Here is a 20,721-nt window from a genome sequence, read left to right on the forward strand (position 1 = left end):
GATGAGCTTCCGTCGAGGACGACTTCATTTCAAGAAGGGAAGGATGATGAGGACATCAATACCATTGTTACACCCACAGCCCCTACTGCTACATATATGGGACCAATTACTAGAGCTCGCGCACGCCAATTAAATTATCAGGTACTTTTGTTTCTTGGTAATGATTCTAATGTTCATGAGAATATGATGCTGCCTAAATTGGATACATTTGTTTTGCTTACAAATGAAGGGCCTAGCTTGGAGAAGGATGAACATTGGAGCAAGAACAAGCATGGAGATGATGCCATGCGCAAGGGGAACAAGAACGGAGTTACAAGTGATGATTTCAGGACTTTGAAGCCACCATAATGGGTGCATGAAGCCTTGGACGAAATATACAAGATGCCACTTCATAAATTTCGTCCTGAGGCTATTATACGTGTTGCGTCACCTTTTTATTGGGCCAGGCCCATGTAATTTCGAGATACATAAGTATAGGCTATTTTTAGAGTCCGTATGTGTGGGGAAACAAGAGGTAGGGTTGATTTCGGACCCCTCCACCAAGGGCCACGAAATTCCCCTCTCTTCCTCCATATATACAGCCCTTAGGGCACCGTTTAGATTTTGGGTTTTGTTTAGATTAAAGTTCGCCATAGCTGCAACTTCGCGTACTTCGTTTGTGTTCAACGACCAGACAAAGGCGTCACACAACCCCACCTTGATCAATAAAGCTTTCATCTTATATTCGCAATATCCAGATTGCAATCTTAGTTTCTTGCTTGTTCTTCGTTTGCTTGCAGGAAACAGACCCTCGTGGTCAGGTTGATCGTGCTCCGGCATGGTCAATAACCTCTCGGAGTTGGTTTAGCGATTGCTAAGGCGCGACGTCCTCGCACGTTCGTAGTCGGATCGTCAAAGTGACTGCCACCAAAGCGATATCCATCATCTCATCGAAGGACGGGACACCTTTGCCTCTATCAGCATGAAACACAAATCCATCGTTAACGACGAACTTGTTCCACATTCTTCCTTCTTTACAATTCTACATTACATCTTTAAAATCAGCATCATGCACATATTGATCTTTGATGGTCTCCAAACCAAATATTTTGAAGTCAAGTTGTGAAAGCATAGTATAGCGGCGAGACAATGCATCAGCAATAACATTTTTTTCCCTTCTTGTGTTTAATGACATAAGGAAAAGTCTCAATGAATTCAACCCATTTAGCATGTCTACGATTCAATTTAGCTTGACTTTTAATATGTTTCAAAGATTCATGATCAGAATGTATAACAAATTCTTTGGGCCATAAATAATGTTGCCATGTTTCTAAAGTCCGAACAAGAGCATATAATTCTTTATCATAAGTAGAATAATTCAGACTAGGCCCACTCAATTTTTCAGAAAAGTATGCAACAGGTTTGCCATCTTGTAATAACACACCGCCTAATCCAATTCCACTAGCATCACATTCGAGCTCAAAAGTCTTATTAAAATCAGGAAGTTGGAGTAAAGGAGCATGTGTCAACTTATCTTTCAATACCGAGAAGGCTTCTTCCTGTGCGGTACCCCAAAGAAAAGGCACATCTTTCTTTGTAAGCTCATTGAGAGGTGCAGCAATGGTGCTGAAATCTCTCACAAAACGCCTATAGAATCCAGCGAGGCCAAGAAAACTCCTCACTTGTGTGACCGTTTTGGGTTGCGGCCAACTCTCAATAGCTTCAATCTTGGCTTTATCAACTTCAATTCCCTATGGAGTAACAACATAGCCAAGAAAAGATACTCGGTCGGTGCAAAAGGTGCACTTCCCAAGGTTACCAAACAAACGTGCATCACGTAGAGCAATAAAAACAGCACGTAAATGTTCCAAATGTTCTTCCAAAGATCTGCTATAAATCAATATGTCATCAAAGTAAACTACCACAAATCGTCCAATGAAAGCACGTAAAACTTCGTTCATTAATCTCATGAAAGTACTAGGAGCATTAGTTAACCCAAAAGGCATGACTAACCACTCATATAATCCAAACTTAGTTTTGAATGCTGTTTTCCATTCATCTCCCAATTTCATACGAATTTGATGGTATCCACTACGCAAATCAACTTTGGAGAATATTGTAGAGCCACTCAATTCATCAAGCATATCATCTAGCCTAGGAATAGGATGACGATAACGAATAGTAATATTATTAATGCCTCTACAATCAACACACATACGTGATGTACCATCCTTTTTCGGCACTAGAATAATAGGAACAGCACAAGGACTAAGGGATTCGTGTATATAACATTTGTCGAGAAGCTCTTGTACTTGACGCATAATCTCCTTCGTCTCCTCTGGATTGGTACGGTATGGTGCACGGTTTGGCAGTGAAGCACCGGGAATTAAGTCAATCTGATGCTCAATCCCTCGAATAGGCGGTAATCCCGGTGGCACGTCTTGTGGAAAGACGTCAGCGAACTCCTGCAAAATGTTAGTGACAGCAGGAGGCAAAGAGGAAGGCACGTCCTCGAATGAAAATAATGCCTCTTTGCACACAAAAGCATAGCAAACAGATTTGCTGAAATCTAGCTCATCAATATCAGATTTGGTGGCAAATAAACATGCACTTTTCAATTTAATTTCCGAAGCAACACTAGATGGTTTATTACTAGGCTTCATTTGTTGCTCAAATTCTTTTGCCACAATCTGATTTTCACTCTTATTCGTCTCCTGTTTTGCTTTATTAGCTGTACTAATATCATCTTTCAAAATGGAATCAGGAGTCATAGGAAGCAAAGTAATATTTTTATCCTTATGAACAAGTAATTTTTGAAGCAATTCACGTTGATAATATGGTGGAACCCAACGAGTACGCATAGCAGTTTTCAAAGCAGCCCAAGTAGCGGGAATAGGATATAATCTACAATGTTCAGACCATCATACATGATGAGGACATGACTACCTTGAATATGACCAAAAATATTGCATATATGCATATTTGTCAGGTGATTTCTAGTGCAAACTATTCAATAATCTATTTATGTTATCCAGAACAAAAATACTTCACACACTTTTGTGTTTTGTCTAATTGCAGGTGTATGGGACATTTGTACAATCCACATATGAAGATAAGGAAGAAAGAGATGTTTATTTGCTGTCCAAAAAGTTCTCTCACGTCACTTTTGGCCCAAGAGAAGATAGAGTCCAAGTCTCTCACGTTCTGGATTCAGATTCGGACTGCACAGACATACCTGACTCAAAACGCACACAAGTTTTTCATACGGACTCCGAATTGGGTGATTCTTTTTTTGTTGGAAACTAGATTTCGTGCACTTTCCAACCCAATTGGAATCACCTTCAAATTCGTCCGGAGCATTGAGTTGTGGATGAAACAATCTGATGCTGCAGCAGAATCCGAGTCAAACTACAAGTCCAAAGGTGTTACATCACCTCCACTTGGGCCCATTGGCCTTGTACGACCTAGATTTAGTTTTAGGCTGCCTTGGGACGTCCTCCCACCTCCTTGGCCGCCACCCCTTGCTCCTATATAAGTAGATCCATCTAGTAGCTTTTCCTTGGGTTTTGTTTAGATTAAAAGTTCGCCATAGCTGCAACTTCGCGTACTTCGTTTGTGTTCAACAACCAGACAAAGGCGTCACAGAACCCCACCTTGATCAATAAAGCTTTCATCTTATATTCGCAATATCTAGATTGCAATCTTAGTTTCTTGCTTGTTCTTCGTTTGCTCGCAGGAAACAGACCCTCGTGGTCAGGTTGATCGTGCTCCGGCGTGGTCAATAACCTCTCGGAGTTGGTTTAGCGATTGCTAAGGCGCGACGTCCTCGCACGTTCGTAGTCGGATCGTCAAAGTCGACTTCCACCAAAGCGAAATCCACCATCTCATCGAAAGACGGGACACCTTTGCCTCTATCATGTACAATCCACATATGAAGATAAGGAAGAAAGAGATGTTTATTTGCTGTCCAAAAAGTTCTCTCACGTCACTTTTGGCCCAAGAGAAGATAGAGTCCAAGTCTCTCACGTTCTGGATTCAGATTCGGACTGCACAGACACACCTGACTCAAAACGCACACAAGTTTTTCATACGGACTCCGAATTGGGTGATTCTTTTTTTGTTGGAAACTAGATTTCGTGCACTTTCCAACCCAATTGGAATCACCTTCAAATTCGTCCGGAGCGTTGAGTTGTGGACGAAACAATCTGATGCTGCAGCAGAATCCGAGTCAAACTACAAGTCCAAAGGTGTTACATCACCTCCACTTGGGCCCATTGGCCTTGTACGACCTAGATTTAGTTTTAGGCTGCCTTGGGACGTCCTCCCACCTCCTTGGCCGCCACCCCTTGCTCCTATATAAGTAGATCCATCTAGTAGCTTTTCCTTGGGATTTGTTTAGTTAAAAGTTAGCCATTGCAACTTCGTGTACTTCGTTTGTGTCCAACGACCAGACCAAGACCGCTTACGGATCCCCACCTTTATCAATACTTCATATACACTCGCAATATTCAGATTGTTTTTATCATATTCTTGCTTGTTTTTCGATTGCTTGCAGGAATAGACCTTCGTGGTCAGGTTGATTGTGCTCCAGCGTGGTCAATAACCTTTCGGAGTTGGTTTAGCGATTGCTAAGGCGCAACGTCGTGCACGTTTGTAGTCGGATCGTCAAAGTCATCTTCACCAAATCGATAGTTATCATCTCATCGAAAGATCGGGACACCCCCGCCTCTATCAACTAGTATTAGTTTTCAGGTTGCTCGGTGAGAATTTCCAGTTTTCCTAGATTAGATTTATTTTCTTACCTATTGTCCAAGAAAAATCCACAAAAAAGAGTTAGATCTATTCATCCTTTGTCCAAGCCAGTCTGAGCCTTTGCAATTTTCTTTTCATTGCTTGCATAGTTGAATTATCGGTTGCATCGTCGTGTCGAGTTGCTGGTCTTAGTGTCTAGGTCGTTTAGAGTTTCGAGTTCTGTTCACATTAGTCACGTTGCCGCTGCATCATTATCCCTTCCGTTGTCCACCACCCATCCATCAATTTCCTCCACGTGCTACCCACCGTTCATTGTCATAATCATAGTTGAGATCGTTCCCATCTTCGCTTGATCCAATCTGCATCTTATCTAGTTTGTTTTGGAAAGAGGGAGAAAAAAAAGAGAGAAAAAAAAGTAAAAAAAAAAGTCAGAGAAAAAAAAGAAAGGAAAAAGAAAAAAAAGGCGTGAGAAAAAAAAGAGAGAAGAAAAAAAAATTGGATCTATCTAGAATCAATCTCGTACCTGAATTCGGATTGGAATCTGTTTTGCGCACTGTTCAGTAAAACAGGTGTATCTTCCTCATACGAAGTCAGTTTTGGCTCCGTGAGTACTTAAATTGAAGATAGAGACGAGCCGCATCTAAATAGTTGCAGAAGCTAAGTCAATATTTGACACCTCAGAATCGGCTTCTAAATAGGTCTTTTTGCCCTCCGAAGTTCGTGAACACAACTTGTTCCAATTTTTCAGGCCAGTTTTAGAATTCTTTGACTCCTCATATCAACTCGGAATTGAGTGATTCTTTTTGCATTGGAAAGCTTGAGTTAGTGGCATTCTTTGAAAGAATTTATCAGAAAATTGTCTCAAACTTTTCAAGAGGAAAGTTGGAGAGAGAGTTGTTGTATATCCTGCTTGGCAGTTGTTTTTTATCATTATCTTCACTGCCGTTGTGATCTTCACTTATATCTTGCTGTCAAGAGCTACTTAGTATCCTTCATTGATGCTAGTTGTGCTACGCCGTGACCTTATTAGTGTTCTAGGCTCGCGTCTCTAGTCCGGTCTAGCCTAGGACCAGCACAGTACCGTCGTTGAGCGTTTATTCAACATTGCATCTTTGAATTGATTATTGCTAATCTTTTGCTACCATATATAGCCAACCCAGCTCCACATATTTCTACACCGTGTATACGTATGCTGCCCTGGCAATCGCTTTACTCAATATTCGGAGTTACTTGACACCGCTGGTTGCCGATCACCGCCTGCTGCATGGTAAGAACTTGTAAGACATTGATATTTGCTTTACTGTGAGCGTTTTACCACCACATCCTAGTAGTTATAGGAACATTATTTTTGGGTTTTGTTTCTTGTTCTACTAATCATGACAGGATCCAGAGTCAATTCATGGGCTTTGTCGATTGCGGGAGACGTGCCACCACCTTTGCAAATACCACAACCGTCACGAGAGGTGCACAAACATCCAAATGCACATGATCAGGTTAATGTATCTATACCACCATTTAATGGCCGTTTTAAACCTGCTTTATATATTGAATGGGAGTTCGACATAAAAAATATATTTGCTTCCCATAATTTCAATGAACATAAAAAGGTTAAGGTTGCGGTTGGTTCTTTCACTGGTTATGCTTTGGTTTGGTGGAGTGAATATTGTCGGTTACACCCTGATTATATACCTACTACTTGGGATGATTTGAAACTTGCCATGCGACATACTTTCGTCCCTGCTTATTATACTCGTGACATGATTAAGAAGTTGCAACACTTAAAACAAGGTAGTGAAACTGTAACAAAATATTATGATGATTTACAAACTACCTTATTGCATTCCTCTTTTGATAGAGGCGAGGGTGTCCCGATCTTTCGATGAGATGATAACTATCGATTTGGTGGAGACGACTTTGACGATCCGACTACAAACGTGCACGACGTTGCGCCTTAGCAATCGCTAAACCAATCTCCTGAGGTTACTGACGATGCCGGAAGCACGGTCAGCCTGACCACGAAGGTCTATTCCTGCAAGCAATCGAAGAACGAGCAAGAATATGATAAAGCAATCTGAATATTGCAAATATATATGAGGTATTGATAATGGTGGGAATCCGTAAGCGGTCTTGGTCTGGTCGTTGGACACAAACGAAGTACACGAAGTTGCGTTGGCTAACTTTTAACTAAACAAATCCCAAGGAAAAGCTACTAGATGGATCTACTTATATAGGAGCAAGGGGTGGAGGCCAAGGAGGTGGGAGGACGTCCCAAGGCAGCCTAAAACTAAATCTAGGTCGTACAAGGTCAATGGGCCCAAGTGGAGGTGATGTAACACCTTTGGACTTGTAGTTTGACTCGGATTCTGCTGCAGCATCAGATTGTTTCGCCCACAAGTCGACGCTCCGGACGAATTTGAAGGTGATTCCAATTGGGTTGAAAAGTGCACGAAATCTAGTTTCCAACAAAAAAAAGAATCACCCAATTCGGAGTCCGTATGAAAAACTTGTGTGCGTTTTGAGTCAGGTGTGTCTGTGCAGTCCGAATCTGAATCCAGAACGTGAGAGACTTGGACTCTATCTTCTCTTGGGCCAAAAGTGACGTGAGAGAACTTTTTGGACAGCAAATAAACATCTCTTTCTTCCTTATCTTCATATGTGGATTGTACAAATGTCCCATACACCTGCAATTAGACAAAACACAAAAGTGTGTGAAGTATTTTTGTTCTGGATAACATAAATAGATTATTGAATAGTTTGCACTAGAAATCACCTGACAAATATGCATATATGCAATATTTTTGGTTATATCCAAGGTAGTCATGTCCTCATCATCCTCCCCTTCTTGAAAATAAAGCCGTCCTCGGCGTTGCTTAATCTGAAATGTGGCTAACAAAAGAGACAAGGTGTACATGTTGTATATGTATATGTCATCCATTTTTACTTCCCTTGATTTTTGCATATATGACACATGAATAGATGAGTAACTTGCATAGTTCATAAAATCTAAAGCCAAAAAATTAGCACAAGAAGTAGAAGGCATGAAAATATTGCAACTCAGTTTGCACATATAAGTGAAGCTCTTATTCATTTCAAAAGATTGACAATGTTCATCATTAAACCATCCCAACATTGGTGAATAAACCTTACTTGCATCAAATTTACATGCTACAACATGCTTAAATAAGCAAACATGCAATAAGTCATTCAACACAGAATCATCACCATGATTAGAGGTCATATCAAAATGATTAAACATTGGTTCTTTTGCATCAATAGTTAATTCAATGGGTGCACTCAAAATTGTTGGTATTTCAGCTGTTTGATCACATGGCAAAGTCAAATTATCAACGTAGTCCTCTAAAATAGGTGGTGTGATCAAAGTAGTGGGTAGCTCATCAGATGGTGCATTCAAATTGACAAGGCATTCATCATTCTCATGTAGAGATAGAAGATCAGTACATTTGTCATTACCTCTTATGATCAACTCAGATGATGTAGCCACTCTCGGGGGCGATGTGTCACATGGTGGAGGTGATGTAGTCCTGACAACAACGGATGTGGTTGTCATAGTATGCCTAGTAGTTGAAGGAACAATCATATCAACTCTTGGAATGTGCACCGTGCACTTGTTCTCCTCGTGGCCAACACGTCGTTTTATTTCCTGTTCAGCTTTGCATGCAAGATGAAACAAATGGTCCATAGGATAACACTCTTCATGAATTAGTATCTCTTGAATATCACGGTTTAATCCTCCCCAAAATCTATCCATAAAATCATCTTCACTTTCTTCTAAAAAGGAATGCAACAAGGTAGTTTGTAAATCATCATAATATTTTGTTACAGTTTCACTACCTTGTTTTAAGTGTTGCAACTTCTTAATCATGTCACGAGTATAATAAGCAGGGACGAAAGTATGTCGCATGGCAAGTTTCAAATCATCCCAAGTAGTAGGTATATAATCAGGGTGTAACCGACAATATTCACTCCACCAAACCAAAGCATAACCAGTGAAAGAACCAACCGCAACCTTAACCTTTTTATGTTCATCGAAATTATGGGAAGCAAATATATTTTTTATGTCGAACTCCCATTCAATATATAAAGCAGGTTTAAAACGGCCATTAAATGGTGGTATAGATACATTAACCTGATCATGTGCATTTGGATGTTTGTGCACCTCTCGTGACGGTTGTGTCATTTGCAAAGGTGGTGGCACGTCTCCCGCGATCGACAAAGCCCATGAATTGACTCTGGATCCTGTCATGATTAGTAGAACAAGAAACAACAGCCAAGCAGGATATATCAACAACTTTGTCTCCAACTTTCCCCTGAAAAAGTTTGTGCCGATTTTTTTTTCTTCTCTCTTTTTTTTCCTCACACTTTTTTTTCTTTCTCTCCTTTTTTTTCTCTGACTTTTTTTTCCTTTTTTCTCTCTCTTTTTTTTCTCTCTTTTTTTCTCCCTCTTTCCAAAACAAACTAGATAAGATGCAGATTGGATCAAGTGAAGATGTGAACGATCTCAACTATTATTATGACAATGAATGGTGGGTAGCACGTGGTGGAAATTGATGGATGGGTGGTGGACAGCGGAAGAGATAATGATGCAGCGGTGGCGTGACTAATGTGAACAGAACTCGAAACTCTAAACGAACTAGACACTAAGACCAGCAACTCGACACGACAATGCAATCGATAATTCAACTATGCAATCAATGAAAAGAAAATTGCAAAGGCTCAGACTGGCTTGGACCAAGGATGAATAGATCTAACTCTTTTTTGTGGCTTTTTCTTGGACAATAGGTAAGAAAGTAAATCTAATCTAGGAAAACTGGAAATTCTCACCGAGCAACCTGAAAACTGATACCACTTGATAGAGGCGGGGTGTCCCGATCTTTCGATGAGATGATAACTATCGATTTGGTGGAGACGACTTTGACGATCCGACTACAAACGTGCACGACGTTGCGCCTTAGCAATCGCTAAACCAACTCCGAGAGGTTATTGACCACGCTGGAGCACAATCAACCTGACCACGAAGGTCTATTCCTGCAAGCAATCGAAGAACAAGCAAGAATATGATAAAAGCAATCTGAATATTGCGAGTATATATGAAGTATTGATAAAGGTGGGGATCCGTAAGCGGTCTTGGTCTGGTCGTTGGACACAAACGAAGTACACGAAGTTGCAATGGCTAACTTTTAACTAAACAAATCCCAAGGAAAAGCTACTAGATGGATCTGCTTATATAGGAGCAAGGGTGATGAGGACATGACTACCTTGGATATGACCAAAAATATTGCATATATGCATATTTGTTAGGTGATTTCTAGTGCAAACTATTCAATAATCTATTTATGTTATCCAGAACAAAAATACTTCACACACTTTTGTGTTTTGTCTAATTGCAGGTGTATGGGACATTTGTACAATCCACATATGAAGATAAGGAAGAAAGAGATGTTTATTTGCTGTCCAAAAAGTTCTCTCACGTCACTTTTGGCCCAAGAGAAGATAGAGTCCAAGTCTCTCACGTTCTGGATTCAGATTCGGACTGCACAGACACAGCTGACTCAAAACGCACACAAGTTTTTCATACGGACTCTGAATTGGGTGATTCTTTTTTTGTTGGAAACTAGATTTCGTGCACTTTCCAACCCAATTGGAATCACCTTCAAATTCGTCCGGAGCGTTGAGTTGTGGACGAAACAATCTGATGCTGCAGCAGAATCCGAGTCAAACTACAAGTCCAAAGGTGTTACATCACCTCCACTTGGGCCCATTGGCCTTGTACGACCTAGATTTAGTTTTAGGCTGCCTTGGGACGTCCTCCCACCTCCTTGGCCGCCACCCCTTGCTCCTATATAAGTAGATCCATCTAGTAGCTTTTCCTTGGGATTTGTTTAGTTAAAAGTTAGCCATTGCAACTTCGTGTACTTCGTTTGTGTCCAACGACCAGACCAAGACCGCTTACGGATCCCCACCTTTATCAATACTTCATATACACTCGCAATATTCAGATTGCTTTTATCATATTCTTGCTTGTTTTTCGATTGCTTGCAGGAATAGACCTTCGTGGTCAGGTTGATTGTGCTCCAGCGTGGTCAATAACCTTTCGGAGTTGGTTTAGCGATTGCTAAGGCGCAACGTCGTGCACGTTTGTAGTCGGATCGTCAAAGTCATCTTCACCAAATCGATAGTTATCATCTCATCGAAAGATCGGGACACCCCCGCCTCTATCAATACACATGCAAAACTAGTGAAAGCACAAATAGCAGCAGCAACCCGTCTCTCCTCGGGATATTGTAAACATGTAAAACGTTGTTTAGTTTCTAACTCCCAAGTAAGATATATATCAGGAACATATCTACCCTCAAATGGTGGAATATTCAATTTCAGTTTAGGAATATGGACATCATCTCGTACCTGAGGTGGTGGTGCAGGCCTACCATTACGAATATATACTTGAGGTCGACCTGCTGGTGGTGGTACAGGTGGCTGCACGTAGTGCTGATTTTGATCAACCTCATCCTCATAATCTCCCACATAATCCTCCTCCTCCGCATCAGCAGCAGGAGCCACAGAAGTATCAACAACAGCACCAACAGTTTGGCCAAACGCAAGAGGAACACGGCTTGCTCGGCGGAGGTCTGTTTCGCGACGTGGAGGGTAGTCGTTGTTGTTGTTGTTGGAGAGGTGCGTTAGGTGTAGTGGGTGGTGGTGGTGGAAGACGCGCGAGCAATTCATTAAACTTGTTATCGAGCTTTGTTTCGAACGTCTTCTCAAGGCCAGTGATCTTCTCCATGGCCTCTTCAAAATTGTTCAGCACATCTTGCACCTGTTCAGTCATCATTTGCTGAAACTTATCATGAAGCTCCTTGTTCGATAAATTCTCCCAGTCAATCTCGTCGGCTTGTGATCCTGGCATGGTTAGCAGCAATAGAAACACACAAGAATATGATCCTACAGACTACGAACAAGTGGTGGTGGTGGGTGTCACAAATCCGTCAAGCAAAACTCAAATTCTTACCAGTTCTTACCCAGCAACAGGCGATGATCGGCAACCGTTGTAGTCAAAACTCTCAAAGCTTGGATAGAGCGATTACCAGGGAGAGTCAAACGCACGACGTAGATGTATGTGGAGCTGGGAAGGCTTATAATATGGTAGCAAAAAGGGTCAGCAATAATCAATTCAGAGATGCAAAGTTGAATGAACGCTCAACGACGGTACTGTGCTGGTCCTAGGCTAGACTGTGCTAGAGACGCGAGCCTAGAACACCAATAAAATCACGCCGCGGCACGTAAACAAGGAAGGAGCACACTCTGAATTTTTTTTCTCTTTTTTTTGCACTTTTTTTTCTTTTTTTTTGCTCCGCAACAAATTTTTTTTCGAAAAAGTCTACAAATGGTCTAAAAACTGCCTAGCCAGAATTTTCCAGACTTAGTTTTTTTTTTGAAATTGGAACTATTTTTCTTCTGCGGATGGCTCGGAAGTTGGGGAGTCCTTCTCTGTCACGACTCGGAGTGTCGCGTGATCTGGAAATCGAGAACAATGCAACAATTACTGGACTCGGACTAGGACTGGTGGCGGAGATGAATCTGGTGGAACTCGTGATGAGGACATGACTACCTTGGATACGACCAAAAATATTGCATACATGCATTTTTGTCAGGTGATTTCTAATGCAAACTATTCAATAGTCTATTTATGTTATCCAGAACAAAAATACTTCACACACTTTTGTGTTTTGTCTAATTGCAGGTGTTTGGGACATTTGTACAATCCACATATGAAGATAAGGGAAAAGGAGATGTTTAGGTTGTGTTCAAAAAGTCCTCTCACGTCACTTTTGGGCCAAGAGAACATAGAGTCCAAGTCTCTCACGTTCTGGATTCAGATTCGGACTGCACAGACATACCTGACTCAAAACGCCAACAACTTTTTCATACGGACTCCGAATTGGGTGATTCTTTTTTTTGGAAACTAGATTTCGTGCTCTTTCCATCCTAATTGGATTCACCTTCAAATTCGTCCGGAGCGTTGAGTTACGGACGAAACAATCTGACGTTGCAGCAGAATCCGAGTCAAACTACAAGCCCAAAGGTGTTGCATCATCTCCACTTGGGCCCATGAGCCTTGTACGACCTAGGGTTAGTTTTAGGCTGCCTTGGGACGTCCTCCCACCTCCTTGGCCGCCACCCCTTGCTCCTATATAAGTAGATCCATCTAGTAGCTTTTTGCTTGGGTTTTGTTTAGATTAAAAGTTCGCCATAGCTGCAACTTCGCGTACTTCGTTTGTGTTCAACGACCAGACAAAGGCGTCACAGAACCCCACCTTGATCAATAAAGCTTTCATCTCACATTCGCAATATCCAGATTGCAATCTCAGTTTCTTGCTTGTTCTTCGTTTGCTCGCAGGAAACAGACCCTCGTGGTCAGGTTGATCGTGCTCCGGCGTGGTCAATAACCTCTTGGAGTTGGTTTAGCGATTGCTAAGGCGCGACGTCCTCGCACGTTCGTAGTCGGATCGTCAAAGTCGACTGCCACCAAAGCGATATCCATCATCTCATCGAAAGACGGAACACCTTTGCCTCTATCAACTCGGACTGGTGGCGGAGATGAATCTGGTGGAACACGGACAGGTGGCGGATATATGTTGCAGGTGAACTCGGATTGGCGTGATGGCGGCGGATATGTGGTGGCATATATGGATTCGGATTGGCGGTGAATATGTGGTGGTGGTATATGGCAACAGCGATGATGATGATGCGGTGGTGATATATGGCAGCAGCGACGTGACAACCTGTGAACAGAACTCGAAACTCTAAAAGACTAGACGCTAAGACCAGCAACTGGACACGATGATGCAACCGCAAATTCAACAAAGCAAATACAGAAAAGATTATGCAAGGCTCAGATTGGTTCGGATGGGATGAACTAACCCTAATTTTTTTTGGCTTTTTCGTGGACTATAGGTATGAAGAACAGACTCAATCTAAACTATGAAAAACTGTAAAATCTCACCGAGCAACCTGGAAATCTGATACCACTTGATAGAGGCAAAGGTGTCCCGTCTTTCGATGAGATGATGGATATCGCTTTGGTGGAAGTCGACTTTGATGATCCTACTACGAACGTGCGAGGACGTCGCGCCTTAGCAATCGCTAAACCAACTCCGAGAGGTTATTGACCACGCCGGAGCACGATCAACCTGACCACGAGGGTCTGTTTCCTGCGAGCAAACGAAGAACAAGCAAGAAACTAAGATTGCAATCTGGATATTGCGAATATAAGATGAAAGCTTTATTGATCAAGGTGGGGTTCTGTGACGCCTTTGTCTGGTCGTTGAACACAAACGAAGTACGCGAAGTTGCAGCTATGGCGAACTTTTAATCTAAACAAAACCCAAAGTCTAAACGGTTCCCTAAGGGCTGTATATATGGAGGAAGAGAGGGGGAATTTCGTGGCCCTTGGTGGAGGGGTCCGAAATCAACCCTATCTCTTGTTTCCCCACACATACGGACTCTAAAAATAGCCTATACTTATGTATTTCGAAATTACATGGGTCTGGCCCAATAAAAAGGTGACGCAGCACCTATAATAGCCTCGGGACGAAATTTATGAAGTGGCATCTTGTATATTTCGTCCATGGCTTCATGCACCCATTATGGTGGCTTCAAAGTCCTGAAATCATCACTTGTAACTCCGTTCTTGTTCCCCTTGCGCATGGCATCATCTCCATGCTTGTTCTTGCTCCAATGTTCATCCTTCTCCAAGCTAGGCCCTTCATTTGTAAGCAAAACAAATGTATCCAATTTAGGCAGCATCATATTCTCATGAACATTAGAATCATTACCAAGAAACGAAAGTACCTGATAATTTAATTAGCGTGCGTGAGCTCTAGTAATTGGTCTCGTATATGTAGCAGTAGGGGCTGTGGGTGTAACAATGGTATTGATGTCCTCATCATAATCTTGGATAACATTAAGGTGGCAACTTTAATACACATCTGGGTGGACTGGTTGGGGCACCTGGAGAATCCAGTGTTTGTCCGTTTGGGAAATCCCGGAGTACCCGTGTGATTTTTCCTCGGTTCGCCACCCAGGCTCAAAGGGATCATATGATATTTCATGCCTAGAAACTTCTGTGTGCAGCCACAAGCCATTATGGGCTCTGGCGTAGTTGTGTAAGTTGTATGAGCTCCCGAAGAGGTGGACTAGCAGATGTAGGGGAAAGTAGGTGTACCGTTTTGCCCGGAGTAGAGAGTTAATGCTTTAGAAAGACTATTTCTCGATCTTCCGATCATGGATGTGGTCGAGTCTTGTGGGGAAAAGTGCGCAACCTCTGCAGAGTATAAACAAATCATGGTTAGCCGTGTCCCCAGTTATGGACATCTTGAGTATCTGGAATTTGATATTATTGTTGATCTCATCACATTTAAATTAATTGAATTGGGATTATTAATAGTTGTTTAATTGGGATTTAAGTTGGAGGAACCTTCTCAAATATTGGAACAACTTGGGAGTAGTTTAAATAAAATGTATTCCTTTGTTGTAAAACTAGCTTTATGCAAAATCATAAACTTAGAGCCTCCACCAGCCAAATATTGCATCTAGATATAGTTCTTGCATTCATTGCTTTACAATGTAACTCTGCCAGCATATTCAATGTGCTGACCTACACAGCTGCAACGTCTCATGTTGTAGACTACTCAAACAGCGAATAAGGTGCGATAGGTCGTTGTCGTGCACTCAGCTATGCCGTTGGAGTCGATGGACTCATTTACCTTTGAAGCTACCGCAGTTATTTAGCTTATATGGCCTTCAACCATGCTATTTTTGTTTAATTATACTCTTTATGAGGACTTGATGTAATAAGTGTGTGATTGAACTCTGCTATAATTCCTCGAGTACTGTGTGTGTTAGCATTATCGATCCAGGGATGGCACTTAAGCACAGAGACTTCGGCCCATTGGGATCGTGGTCGCTACAAGATGGTATCAAAGCACACACTGACTATAGGACGCGACCACTAGAATAAGCCACAGGATTTCTCTTCTCTGCTCATTTCTAATTCTCCTCTATTTCTACTCTATAGATGGAGGACCCCAGGAACAAGTTCACTCAGCTGGATGGCGACACCCCTTTCGGACGACAATTGAAGGAAGTCACTAAGTACCTAAACATCGGACTACCAAGCTTCATTGGGACTTTCTCTACAACTTTACCGGAAGAGGAGCGCTGGAAGAAAAAAGTTTGGGTACCTGGGAGGACGTTTGCACCAACAACGGAGCCTATTGATTTCTACCTGGATGCACCAAGTTGGAGTTTGGGAAAGAGCATGGCAGCCCACATCACTTTTGGACGCATATGTGAAGTGTATCACAAGGAGCTAGAAAACACCATCTATCAAATATGCGGACGCCGAGACGAAGAATGGGAGATGATTCGTACCAGGAAGGATGGATCAATTGCAGCTTACATTCAGGAGATGGGTCATCATATTCGCCAACAAGAGAATCAACTGTGCTTCAACATGAAGAAGATCAAGAAGCCGATGAAGAAGAATATCGAGCTACAAGAGGAACTCAAGTTTACACGCGATGGATATGAGGAAAAATTATTGTACTACTGGAAAAGCATGAAGAATTGAAGAGGAAGCTAGGACTACCCGTGGAGAACCATAAGCAAGAGCCAGCAAAGCAGATCCGTTCGGAGGACTACATCATCTTGGATGACACCGAAACAGACAGTGATGCAAATGATGATAGTGATGAAGTTACGAAGCTGGAGTTGATATCATGGAGTCTTCCTCCAATCAAAATTTCTAGACGACAATCATGTAACTAGTAGATTTCTTCCAAGTAGTGAGTATCGATCGAGTTTGTAATCGTAGTTTAGATCTTTTGTGTGAACCTTGTTTGATATTGAATGAAGTGAATTGATTGTGTTTGCCTCATGTGCACATGGGTAGTGATTAGTGAATATCTCTTAGACCTTATTCTATTCTATTTTCTCACCCCTTCTAATCCATCAGATGCCTCCGAGATGTTACAATGGATTTGTGTTCCCACCGGAGCTCACTCAGTTGATCCAGCAGCAGAATGCCTTGATGCAAATGCCAGAACCAAGGCAACAACAACAACAACCCACCACCACCACTCCTTGTTGACAACCTAGCCCGCTTTTTGAGGTTGAATCCGCCGATGTTCTCTAGTAGCACCGAGCCAATTGTTGCAGATTATTGGCTCCGCAAGATTGGAAGGGAGCTGACCACTGCAGGATGCACATATGCGGAGAGAGTGCGCTTTGCCGCACATCAGCTTGATGGACCCGCAGCATCTTGGTGAGAGAATTTCACCACCACTTACCCCATTGGTACAGTTACATGGCATCACTTTCAGTAGGCTTTGTGCATCGCCAATGTTTCAGCAGGAGCTACGAGCATGAAGAAGCGTGAGTTTCGCAACTTGTGCCAAGGAGGTCGTATACTAGGACAGTATGTGGATGAGTTTAGCAAATTAGCCTGGAATGCCCCAGATGATGTGGCCACAGATGTCGCGAAGCAGGAGAAGTTTCTTGAGGGACTTAATGATGAGCTGAGTATGAAGTTGATGGTGGCAACATTCAACAACCACCAGGAGTTGGTAGACAGGGCCCTCATGATAGAAGGCAAGAAACAACAGATTGACAATCGCAAGAGGAAGTATGGACAGGGGAGGTACACTTCTGGAGCTCAACAGAAGCCCTGCTATTCCCCGTACTCGGGAGGACATACTCACAACCATGGAGGCCATAACCATGGAGGAAATACGCATAATGGAGGAAGTTTGCACAACCACAGTGGCCCCAAGAATGGCAATGGGAATGGAGGAAGCAGCAGTCAGAGCCGTTCCAACCCTGCAACACCAGCCAAGAGGGATCTGAGTCACATTACTTGTTTCAAGTGCGGGAAGACCAGACATTATGCCACTGAATGTCCTGAAGCAAAGAATGGAAATGGCAATGGAGGTTCTGCAAATAAGCCCAACCCCTTCACCAAAGGTCAGGTGAACCACGTCAGGGTGGAGGAGATTGAGGATCAACCCGACGCAGTTGTCGGTATGTTTTTGATCAATGCATTTATAGCACTTGTTCTTTCGATACTGGTGCATCTCATTCATTCATATCAAGGGGATTTGTGGATAAGTATAAGTTGCCAACAGTAGCCCTTAAGTCACCTATGTTAGTAAGTTCCCCAGGAGCGGAGTATATGGCTAGTAGGGGATGCTATCGGTTGCCAGTAACCATAGGTAGACATGTTTTCCCCACCGACCCGATTGTCCTGGAGTCACAAGGATTGGATGTGATACTAGGCATGAATTGGCTATCCAAGTTTGAGGGGAACATTGATTGCGCCAGTAAATCGATTCTTCTCACCACCCCGGAAGGAAAGAGGATCAAGTATGTGTCTAGGTATGAGCCGAGGAGGACTCAGGTGAATTCTTTATCAGGAGTTGTTCAGGAGGAAGTACCAGTGGTGAAGGTTTATCTCGATGTGTTTCCGGAGGAGTTACCAGGAATGCCACCAGATCAAGACATTGAATTTTTGATTGAGTTATTGCCAGGCACTGGACCAATATCGAAGAGACCGTATCGGATGCCCGTAAATGATCTAGAAGAAATCAAGAAGCAGATTAAGGAGTTACTGGAGAAAAGTTACATTCGACCAAGTTCATCACCTTGGGGAGCCCTAGTGCTTCTAGTTGAGAAGAAGGATGGATCTTTGAGGATGGTTGTTGATTATCGTGCGCTGAATGAGGTGACGATCAAGAACAAATACCCTCTGGCGATGATCAATGATTTGTTTGTCCAGCTGCAAGGAGCTAAGGTTTTCTCGAAGATTGATCTTCGATCAGGTTATCACCAGTTGAAGATCCGAGAGCAGGATATACCTAAGACACCTTTTATGATGAGGACATGACTACCTTGGATATGACCAAAAATATTGCATATATGCATATTTGTCAGGTGATTTCTAGTGCAAACTATTCAATAATCTATTTATGTTATCCAGAACAAAAATACTTCACACATTTTTGTGTTTTGTCTAATTGCAGGTGTATGGGACATTTGTACAATCCACATATGAAGATAAGGAAGAAAGAGATGTTTATTTGCTGTCCAAAAAGTTCTCTCACGTCACTTTTGGCCCAAGAGAAGATAGAGTCCAAGTCTCTCACGTTCTGGATTCAGATTCGGACTGCACAGACATATCTGACTCAAAACGCACACAAGTTTTTCATACGGACTCCGAATTGGGTGATTCTTTTTTTGTTGGAAACTAGATTTCGTGCACTTTCCAACCCAATTGGAATCACCTTAAAATTCGTCCGGAGCGTTGAGTTGTGGACGAAACAATCTGATGCTGCAGCAGAATCCGAGTCAAACTACAAGTCCAAAGGTGTTACATCACCTCCACTTGGGCCCATTGGCCTTGTACGACCTAGATTTAGTTTTAGGCTGCCTTGGGACGTCCTCCCACCTCCTTGGCCGCCACCCCTTGCTCCTATATAAGTAGATCCATCTAGTAGCTTTTCCTTGGGATTTGTTTAGTTAAAAGTTAGCCATTGCAACTTCGTTTGTGTCCAACGACCAGACCAAGACCGCTTACGGATCCCCACCTTTACCAATACTTCATACATATTTGCAATATTCAGATTGCTTTTATCATATTCTTGCTCGTCCTTCGATTGCTTGCAGGAATAGACCTTCGTGGTCAGGTTGATCGTGCACCGGCGTGGTCAATAACCTCTGGAGATTGGTTTAGCGATTGCTAAGGCGCAACGTCGTGCACGTTTGTAGTCGGATCGTCAAAGTCGTCTCCACCAAATCGATAGTTACCATCTCATCGAAAGATCGGGACACCCCGCCTCTATCAAGTGGTATCAGTTTTCAGTTTGCTCGGTGAGAATTTCCAGTTTTCCTAGATTAGATTTATTTTCTTACCTATTGTCCAAGAAAAAGCCACAAAAAAGAGTTAGATCTATTCATCCTTGGTCCAAGCCAGTCTAAGCCTTTGCAATTTTCTTTTCATTGCTTGCATAGTTGAATTATCGGTTGCATCGTCATGTCGAGTTGCTGGTCTTAGTGTCTAGTTCGTTTAGAGTTTCGAGTTCTGTTCACATTAGTCACGCCACCGCTGCATCATTATCTCTTCCGCTGTCCACCACCCATCTGATGAGGACATGACTACCTTGGATATGACCAAAAATATTGCATATATGCATATTTTTCAGGTGATTTCTAGTGCAAACTATTCAATAATCTATTTATGTTATCCAGAACAAAAATACTTCACACACTTTTGTGTTTTGTCTAATTGCAGGTGTATGAGACATTTGTACAATCCACATATGAAGATAAGGAAGAAAGAGATGTTTATTTGCTGTCCAAAAAGTTCTCTCACGTCACTTTTGGCCCAAGAGAAGATAGAGTCCAAGTCTCTCACGTTCTGGATTCAGATTCGGACTGCACAGACATACCTGACTCAAAACGCACACAAGTTTTTCATACGGACTCTGAATTGGGTGATTCTTTTTTTGTTGGAAACTAGATTTCGTGCACTTTCCAACCCAATTGGAAGCACCTTCAAATTCGTCCGGAGCGTTGAGTTGTGGACGAAACAATCTGATGCTGCAGCAGAATCCGAGTCAAACTACAAGTCCAAAGGTGTTACATCACCTCCACTTGGGCCCATTGGCCTTGTACGACCTAGATTTAGTTTTAGGCTGCCTTGGGACGTCCTCCCACCTCCTTGGCCGCCACCCCTTGCTCCTATATAAGTAGATCCATCTAGTAGCTTTTCCTTGGGTTTTGTTTAGATCAAAAGTTCGCCATAGCTGCAACTTCGCGTACTTCGTTTGTGTTCAACGACCAGACAAAGGCGTCACAGAACCCCACCTTGATCAATAAAGCTTTCATCTTATATTCGCAATATCCAGATTGCAATCT

Source organism: Triticum dicoccoides, chromosome 2B, assembly GCF_002162155.2.
Source record: "Triticum dicoccoides isolate Atlit2015 ecotype Zavitan chromosome 2B, WEW_v2.0, whole genome shotgun sequence".
In the NCBI taxonomy this organism is placed as follows: Eukaryota; Viridiplantae; Streptophyta; class Magnoliopsida; order Poales; family Poaceae; genus Triticum; species Triticum dicoccoides.